The sequence below is a fragment of the Pteropus vampyrus genome, unplaced genomic scaffold, assembly GCF_000151845.1.
Source record: "Pteropus vampyrus isolate Shadow unplaced genomic scaffold, Pvam_2.0 Scaffold51, whole genome shotgun sequence".
In the NCBI taxonomy this organism is placed as follows: Eukaryota; Metazoa; Chordata; class Mammalia; order Chiroptera; family Pteropodidae; genus Pteropus; species Pteropus vampyrus.
This window is the reverse complement of record NW_011888832.1, coordinates 190,539-198,711: the sequence shown is the minus strand read 5'-3', so window position 1 is coordinate 198,711 and position 8,173 is coordinate 190,539. Positions and strand designations below refer to the sequence as shown.

Sequence of the window (8,173 nt, the reverse complement as noted above, 5' to 3'; positions counted from 1 at the left end):
GGAAGGGCGGGCGGCCGAGGGTGGGGAGGGAAGTGGTGTCACTCGCTTGTTATTTTGGCAGTCACTCTGCTCCCCGAGCCTCAGTCATCTGACTTGTACAGTGAGCCTCATAATTTTGTCCCCTACCTCCCCTCTGGTCAGCAGCGTCGTGAGTATGAAGTGAGGACTGTCAATCTCTTTGGCAGAGACTTGGCCCTGGGCAGTGACAAGCTATGAGCTGTTGTAGGTTTCGTTATTATTCCAAGTGCTTAGCGACGGGAGGGGGGTGGGGGTCCCAGGATGCCGTGCCTCTGCGTCTCTGCATGTCACTGCAGTTAGTGAGGCCCAAGGGTAGGTGCCCTATTTGTGCCCTCCCCTGGCTCCCCCGAACCCCAGCGCCCTGCCAGCTCTTTTTAAGCCCGGGATCTTTGGGTCCGACAGTGACCGCCTTCTCTGGCCCAGCAGGCCTGCGAATCTTTTCCAGGCCAAGGTCCACCGAGAACAGCAACTCCTTTCTTTGCTTTCCTTTCCTCTTCCTCCAGGGGCCAAAAATAGCGCCTGAATGGGACACAGCTCTGGGCCGGCAGTGAGACAATGGCCACCTCCTGACTGAAGCCGCCTCCTGGCTCTGGTCCAGTGGAGGGGGGTGGAGGTGTCGGGGTACATGGGCACTGCAGCCCCACGGTCCCAAGCCCCTGCCGACTTTCCCATGGCCTCTGCCAAAAACCGCCCCAGAGCCCCTACAACCCCTTGGAGTGTGATGGCCAAGGGGTCTCCCCACTTATTCTGGGAAAATGCTCGTAGCTGCTTGGCTGAGGCCCTGGGCCCGTAGCCTCCTGAGCAGCTTCCCATCTCCCGATCTGTGGCTGGTTTAGAGGACTTTGGTGGAGCATCCACCTCTGGTTCTGAGGTTCTTTTCCCTTTGGCTCAGTGGGGCTTTTTTAGAAGTCAAAAGGATGTGCCCTCTGGGGAGGAAGTGAGCCCCCTGTCACTGGAAGTGAGCGAATAAAGTTTGGACATGCTCTGGATGGGGGCCAGGATTAGTCGAGCATCAGATGGACATTTCGTCTCGATGTCTTCATGTCCTGGAGGAGACCTTGGTTTGAATTCCACAGCCCTCCCTTACCAGCTAGGTGGCCTTCAGCAAGTCACATCACCTCCTTGGGCCTCTGTATCCCCATCTGTAAGGTGGGTTCGACGGGGCTGACCTCGCAGAGTAGTGGAAACGCCCAGGGCAGTACCTGGCACACAGAAGGAGTTTCACAAGCTTGGCCTCTGTTCTCCCTCCTACGACTGGTACTTACTTCGGGGTACAGAGAGCCGGGCCTGACCCACGCTCAGCCCCCTAGAGAGCTCTAAAAAAAAGCAGGGGAAATCCCAGCCCCTGGGTTCACTCAGAAGAAAGATTCCTGGTGGGCTGTGGCAATCTGGGAAGGCCTCCTGAAGGAGGTAACCCCCAAGACGCTTCCATGGCAGTACGGTGCGCATTCTGCGCTCATGACAGTCAATGGTGGGGGTTAGAAGGGTGTCCAGGCTGGCTTGAGGCCAGGGCCACGGGCTGGCAACCTCCAGGGGCAAATGCAGCTGACAGTGGATATTTTTGGTCACAGGGGTAGCCCCCACTGGGTTCTAAAAAGATTTGCTTTTAAAGTCAATGTTGACAAACTTAGACAGGCAAGTGCTCCCCATAACCTGCTGTCCTAAACCCTGCCCTTACCCCCCCCCACCCCACCACCAGCTCTCAGCCTGGCCTCGCCAGCATTGAATTGGGGGACTTGGGTACGGGACAAGTTAGGGGGCCTGCACTGTGCTGGGTTGGAGCCAGGCAGTGACGTCGTTCCTGAAGCTGCCAGTGGTTACCAGGGGAACGGTTGCCAGGGGCTGTTGTCACCTGCGCCCCTTCTCTGACTGGCGGCTTGCAGCATATCTTCCCTGGCTGCCCCCTTTGTTTGAAGCTCCCTGAGAGCGAGGGGGCCGGGGCCGAGGTGGCTCAGCGTCACCATCCCGCTCTGGGCTCTGGAACTGGGGAGAAACTGGCCCAGCGCCCCAATGGGCTGCAGCCCGCACACAAGGCGAGCCCCTCCGTCCCTCGTTTGAGCTCGCTCCGTATTTGCAGTCCACTCGATGCCACGGAAGAGGAGTCCAGGTACCTCCTCCCCCTGCGCCCGTCCTCCTCTTCTCCGGCCCTGTGGCTCCTGGTCCCACTGTCCTCTCCTTCCCCACCCCACGTCCCACCCCCTCCTCCCCCTCCCCTCCTCCCCCTCCATCCTTTCCCTCTCTGTCTTTCTCTTCTTCTCTCCGTCTCTCCATTCTCCCCCCTTCCCTCCTCTCGCTTCTCCCCACACTGATAGTGCAGCTGGCGGGGCTGGGGAGGGGCTGGGGTGGCACTGTGGGCCCTGGGGGAGTCATAGGCACCACTCTAAGGGGAATTGGTCAGTTGAACAGACGGCCTCAAGAACGAGAAAGTGGTTGGAGGTGAGATCCTCACACCCCACTCCCCTCCCCCCCAGTCACACTCTAGCTAAAAATTATTTTTGGACTCTGGGCCGCACCCCTGTGGTCAGAGACAAGCCTCTGAAGAGTGTTGGGAGGTGGCGTCCGGGGCCTGCAGATGATGGGGAGCATAGGGGTGGAGCTGAGATGGGGTCACCTGGGCAGTTCTGACAGCCCCCAGGACCAGGGCTAAACAACTTTTTGAAGCATTTTTTACTGTGAATTTTAAAGAGAAGTTCTTTACAGTCAGGAAAGATCAAAGGGAAACAGGCAACAAAATCAAGAGCGTGAGTCGTAGAACCGGGCGCTGGGGTGGCATCTAATTTCCACTTCTTGCTAGCTATGTGATCTCCAGCAGGTACCTAGAGCTTCTGGGGCCTCAGTTTCCTTATTTGTTAAATAGGCATAATGGGACTTGTCTCATAAGGTTTGGGGAGGATTAAATGTGCTAGCTCGTGTAAAGAGCTTAGAATCAAGTCTTGCGTTTTCAAAGAGCTTAATTAACGTTAGCCGCGTTGCTGGAGGTGGTGAGCCCCTTGTCCGTGGGGACCTGGTGAGGCTGTGCCGTGTGCTCCGTGAGCTGGGATGGGATCCTCGGGGCTCCAGGTGCAATGTCCCAGGACTTGTCCCCGAGCCTAAGCCTGGTCCCAGCCGCCCCCGTGGGGAGGACGTCTGGCTGTGTGCCCTGTCTGCCCCTCAGCCAGGCTTTGGGGACCCGGAGGAGGAGAAAGGAAAGGAGAGCTGGTGGCTGACCTTGGGAACGCTCAGGGTTCCATATTCCAAAGACAGGTGCTCTGCCAGGCCCAGGGCCGCCGAACTGCAGCCCCAGAAAGTGAGCAGGGAGGTAGCTGGACTGACCCCTTGTGCAACGTAGGAGCACAGAGAGACAAGGGCAACTAACTGCAGCCAGACGGCCGAGGTCGGCTGTGGGGTGACGGAGAAGGGAATCCTGCCAGGAGGGAGAAGGAGATGGCCTTTACCCCTTGCTGCCCGCGGGGAGGTAAGTCCTGCCCTTCCTTGTAAGCCTCCGGAGGCCTTGGGTTATGAAGAATGTAGGTTGGGGACAGGGATCACAGTCACCCATTCAATAGAGGAAGAAACTGAGGCCCAGACAAGGGACCGACTAGCCCACAGGTCCCAGGGACAGTTAGCTAGCTGCAGAGCTAGTTCTGGACCCTGTGTGTCTAACTCCTGCCACCTCTGCTCTGGGAGTGGACATTCCTTGGGCAGGTGCTCACTGGTGTGTGCTCTGGGGTCCTGGAGTCCAGCCTCAGAGGCCCCTTGGGGAGAGGGCTGGGTGGTCTCGGCCGTGGGCTGCAGTCCGGCCCAGAAACATGGAGCTGACCAGGGTTGGCATCCAGTCCCTGGACTGCTCGTGAAAAACCCCTGTGCCTGAGCTCCGCCCCAGACTGGGCCAGACCTGAGACCCCTCCTCATGCCTCCTCCTCCTTAGGGTCTAGGTCCCTTCAGTCTAAAGTTCTAAGGGGCTTCGATTCTCAGCCCCTAAAAGCTTTTGCATCCTCATGTTCATTCTCTTTCTCTCTCTCTTTTCCTTTCTCTCTCTCCCTCCCTCTTAGTTCCATTCTAAGTATCTCGGCTGCAGAATCCGAGGGCCCAGCTGGCTGCGGTTGACTTTAATGGAATGGCCAACCTGGGGACAGGGCTGGCAGTGCCCTTTCCCTAAGAGCTGTGCCGCTGGCCAAAGGGAGGTGGGACAGGGCCGAGTAGACCCCAGGCTCCCCGGGGACCTCTTGCCTGGAAGTGTCAAAGATGGTGATGAGCTGCCCTGGGGATCATCACAGCTCAAATGGCTCCTGGAGCCCATCTTGGGCTAGTTAATAGCCTCTGGGACAGCTCAGAGGGGAGGGGACGGGGCTGGAGGCTGGGAGGGGGGTGCTGACAAGCTTCACATCTGTGTGGTGTCAAGAATTCCCAGAGTTTATTTTCATGTTGATACCACACGTCCCTGCCGAAAAAGACACATTGGGCTGGGAAACCAAGACAACTAAGCTCAGTGGATTTTCTCCCTACGGGACTTGTCAGAGCCTTTGATGTGCTAATACCCGAGACCAAGCAGGGCCTGCAGTTCTTCTCTAACTTGGGAAGTCGTCCTTAGAAATTGCTCTGGCTGGTTACCTCATGGCAGTCCCAGAGAAGGGAAGGGAAGGGACTCCGGAGACCACAACGACCACAATGACTAAAAGCACAAGCTTTACAGTTAGGCGGACTCGGGCTTGAGGTCTGGCGTGGCTGCTTGCTGTGAGATCTCGGGCATCGCTCGACCTCTTTGGACTTGAGTTTTCTTATCTTTAAAGTGGGGCTAGAACAGCATTTGCTTCACAGAATTATGATGAGGATCGGTTGATCATTTGTGGAAGTGCTTTGCCCGACGCCAGGCACGAGCGGTCCTCCCCTCCGCTCCTGGGGTCCCAGGGTCCTTTTCCCCGTACCAGAGAGAGCCCCATCCACTCCCATCACCATCTGGTGTTCCGTCGGGCACTGTGTGGCTGGAGTGCGGAGGCGGTCAGGTGAGGATGTGGAGGCTGGAGGCTCAGGGCACTGGGACCTTGACAGACGTGTCACAAGGCTGGCATCCCTGCACGAAGGCTTGGAGGCGGGAACGCTCAAGCCCAGGCTCGTCTCTGGTTGAGTGACCATATGTTGGCCTCTCCGAGGCTCCTTAAGCAAATGCTCTGGGTCCAGACAAAGCAGGCTGCAGGGCGGACGTCTCTGCTTAGCTGGCTCCAGCATCCCACCTCTTCCCATCCCAGTCTTCCCCCAGGGCTAGAGCCCGTCGGGACATGCAGAGGGGGGTCATGGCCCAAGGACTAGGCTAGGCCAGAAGCCCGGGGAGGTGGGGCTGTGCCGGCGGGGGCAGCCCTCCCGCCAGTCTGGTGTAGGAATGCGAGACTCACCCGGGTGGTGAGCGCAAGGGCCTTGGCATCCACCGGCCTCTGGGGGCAGGCCCCTCGCTGAATTTTTATTCTCCTTGATTGTAGAAAAATTCCTGAAACCTGAAGTCACTCTTCTTCCCCCGGTGATGCCAGAACGCTTTTCCTGGGGGGAGCTCTGTGTGGTCACCTAGCTGGGGTCTCAGTCACCCTACTTGAGAGTGAGAACAGAGGGACGAGATTGCTCCCCGGAGCCGTGGGCTGGGGGCCAGGCTGGGAGTGGGGTGTGGCCCTGGCTCCCACCAGTCTGAAGGGGGCATCCCTTTGATTTGCTGGGTGTTTCTAAGTAAGGAAACTGCTGGTGAAGGGTGCCCCCAGCCCCCACCCCGTCCCCCACGGAGGAAACACCTGCAAGAGCCTTGCGCCCTGTCCCATGCTAACTAACGTGCCTCCGCAGGCTGCCTCTGAGGCCGGCTGAGCAGCCTCTCCGCTCCTCCTCCTCAGAGCCAGCCTGCCCGCTTCTCACCCTCTTTCTCTCTCTTTCTCCTCCGTGTCCCTCGCATACCTGCACACGCCCAGCGAACGCACGCCGACACGCACACCCGCGCTCACACTCACGCACGCCGACACGCACACCCGCGCTCACACTCACGCACGCTCACACTCTCAAGGTTTCATCGTCGCCCTCGCTCGCCCCTCTCCTTGCCCCTCTCCTGGGCCGCATCCTTCTTTCCTAAGGCCGTCTGCCCAGGGCTCAAAGGGGTCACCAGCAGCTCAGTGTTGTCCCCCTACTAGCCGAGGACCAGGGCTGGAGCAGGAAAGCTGAGCTGGGTCCTCTCCCTCGGCCCCTCCCCCCAGGAGGGCAAGACCAGGCCTACACCTGAAGACCCACCGGGGGTCCCCCCCTTCTTGGCTCCCTTCTTACCACCCACGCCCTCCTTCTGCAAGCACAGTCCTTAGGGAGGCCTCTTCCATGTTCCTGGAACCCTACTAAAAGCCAGATGAACCATAGGTGGCACGACACATCCTCGCCACTGGGCCGAGAAGAGGCTGTGCTGGGACACAGGCTTCCTTGGCCTCCAGTCCAGGCTGTGCCATTTACCAGTTGAGTGATGTGGGGCCAGGTCCCGCCCCTCTCTGACTCCCTCTGTAAAACAAGGCTGCGGGTGTTATCCCAGGCTCATAACCCAGCAGGTTACAAGCCTGCAGAGTGTCAAGTCAAAGGGATGCTTGTTACAGCCAGCTCCTCATTCCCGCCCAGACCTGCTGCTTCCTACCCTCAGTGAGCAGGGCCCGTGAAAATGCATTTTAATCTACTCCCAGGGGGGTTCTGACCCACCTGTGACCTCTTGTGACAACGGGGGTGGGCACATAGAGTCGAGTGTGGGCCATGATATCCCTCTCCCCCAAGGATTTGGAAGTTAATTCTGATGGAGGATAGGTGGGTAGATAGAGCTTCAAGGGGAGGGTGCATCTTAAGTGACTCTCGAAAGATGAGGTGTCTCAGGGATAAAGTATTCCAAGCAAAGGACACTCTGGAGGGGGGCGGAGTGTGTGTAAAGGGAAGAAGGAAAGGACTGGGGGACCAGGCCCAGGGCATCTTCCTAGAGAGGTGCCTGCCCAGGAAGGGTTAACTCCTGAGCCGCCCAGGTCCTGTCCACTCAACTTCCACCTCCATCCTCGGAGGAAATGGTTTTTCCAGGAGCCTGAACTGTGCCAGGGGTGACTCGTGGCTCTGCAGGGTTGGCAGAGGAAGTGACTCAGGCCCCCGGGGGAGAAAGTGAATTGTGGGTCTCCTGCCTATTGCCCCTCCCCCACCGTAAGGATGGGAGCTGGAGCCAGATCCTCTTTTCCTGGGCCCAGCCCACCCTGGGGGTGAGTAGGGAAGTCTAAGCTTAGATCAGCCCTGGCCCCCCTCTGCTCAGCTTGGATCCTTGGGGACTTCAGGATGGTGGCCCCCATTGTGTGAAGCTGGGTCGGACTGTTCTGTTCTCTGTGCGTGTTTACGGAAAGCCTGGTCCATAAGGAAAGCCTGATCTCTTTTCCTTCGGGGATTCCCAAGCCGCGGAGTGCGCCTCTCAAGGAACATAGCCAGCATCGGGTCTGCGGGGAGCGCTCTAGAGGGGGATCTGAGCCTTGACTCTGCCCGTGGGATCAAGGAACATGTAGCCCTTCCCTGGCCCCAGTCTCCTCCTCTGTAAAATGGCAAAGCAGTGGGACCAGCCTCAGATGGCTTGAAACAGGGTCGATGGTGCTACTGCTGTGACCATTGTGAAGCTGTCACCAGAACAGCCTTTTCAGCCACTTCCTGGCTCTGGCAGGAGCTGTGTGAGTTTACATGAGGGTCTGGCCTGAGGTTCAGTGGTTGTTTCTAAGAGTATTGAAGGCTGAGGCTTGTTCAGCTCTTCCGGTCCTCAGCTCCAGCGACTGGGGACAAGGGCCGTGTGGAGGTTCACGTGCGGGCAAGCCTTCGGTTCACAGGCTCCCTCCTTCCTGGCCCAGCCAGGTGGAGGCACCCAGGGAAGTGATCAGGGCATTCTGCAGCCCAGATGGAGGTGCCGAGAGGATGTGGCCTCCATCACGGATGCTAACTGCACCCTCTGAGTGTGTTGCGTGGGGTGGCAGGGTGTGTATAGCCGGGGTGGGGCAGGGGCTTCCCTGGCCATGGGCGGGGAGTGGAGGGAGGGAGCGAGAAGGGGTTTAGTGTGGGGCGGGGTTGGGGGAAGTGCCAAGTGGACAAGCGAGACAGTGCCCGGCCCCTGCCCCATCCGGGCTGGATCTTCTCCTTGTCCCTGGTCTGACTTTCCTGT

General features: G+C 58.7%; 1 protein-coding gene and 1 long non-coding RNA gene across 3 annotated transcripts in view; one reads left to right on the top strand and one right to left on the bottom strand.

Annotated features, from left to right (window-relative positions):
• Positions 1-8,173, top strand: part of ADGRG1 (adhesion G protein-coupled receptor G1) — a 30,853-nt gene that overhangs the window by 7,157 nt on the left and 15,523 nt on the right. The window contains exon 1 of one of the 2 annotated variants that reach the window (XM_023530620.1): positions 7,145-7,238. The exons of the other annotated variant lie outside the window; for it this stretch is intronic. The gene's annotated coding sequence lies outside the window, so the exon portion shown is untranslated. Of the gene's footprint in view, positions 1-7,144; positions 7,239-8,173 lie in introns of those variants that run through there. 2 annotated transcript variants of the gene reach the window in all.
• Positions 4,390-6,644, bottom strand: LOC111739575. The gene is made up of 3 exons (XR_002780297.1): positions 6,289-6,644; positions 5,388-5,577; positions 4,390-5,185 (listed from the first exon to the last, which is right to left on the bottom strand). It is a non-coding gene; the product is annotated as an uncharacterized LOC111739575 (long non-coding RNA).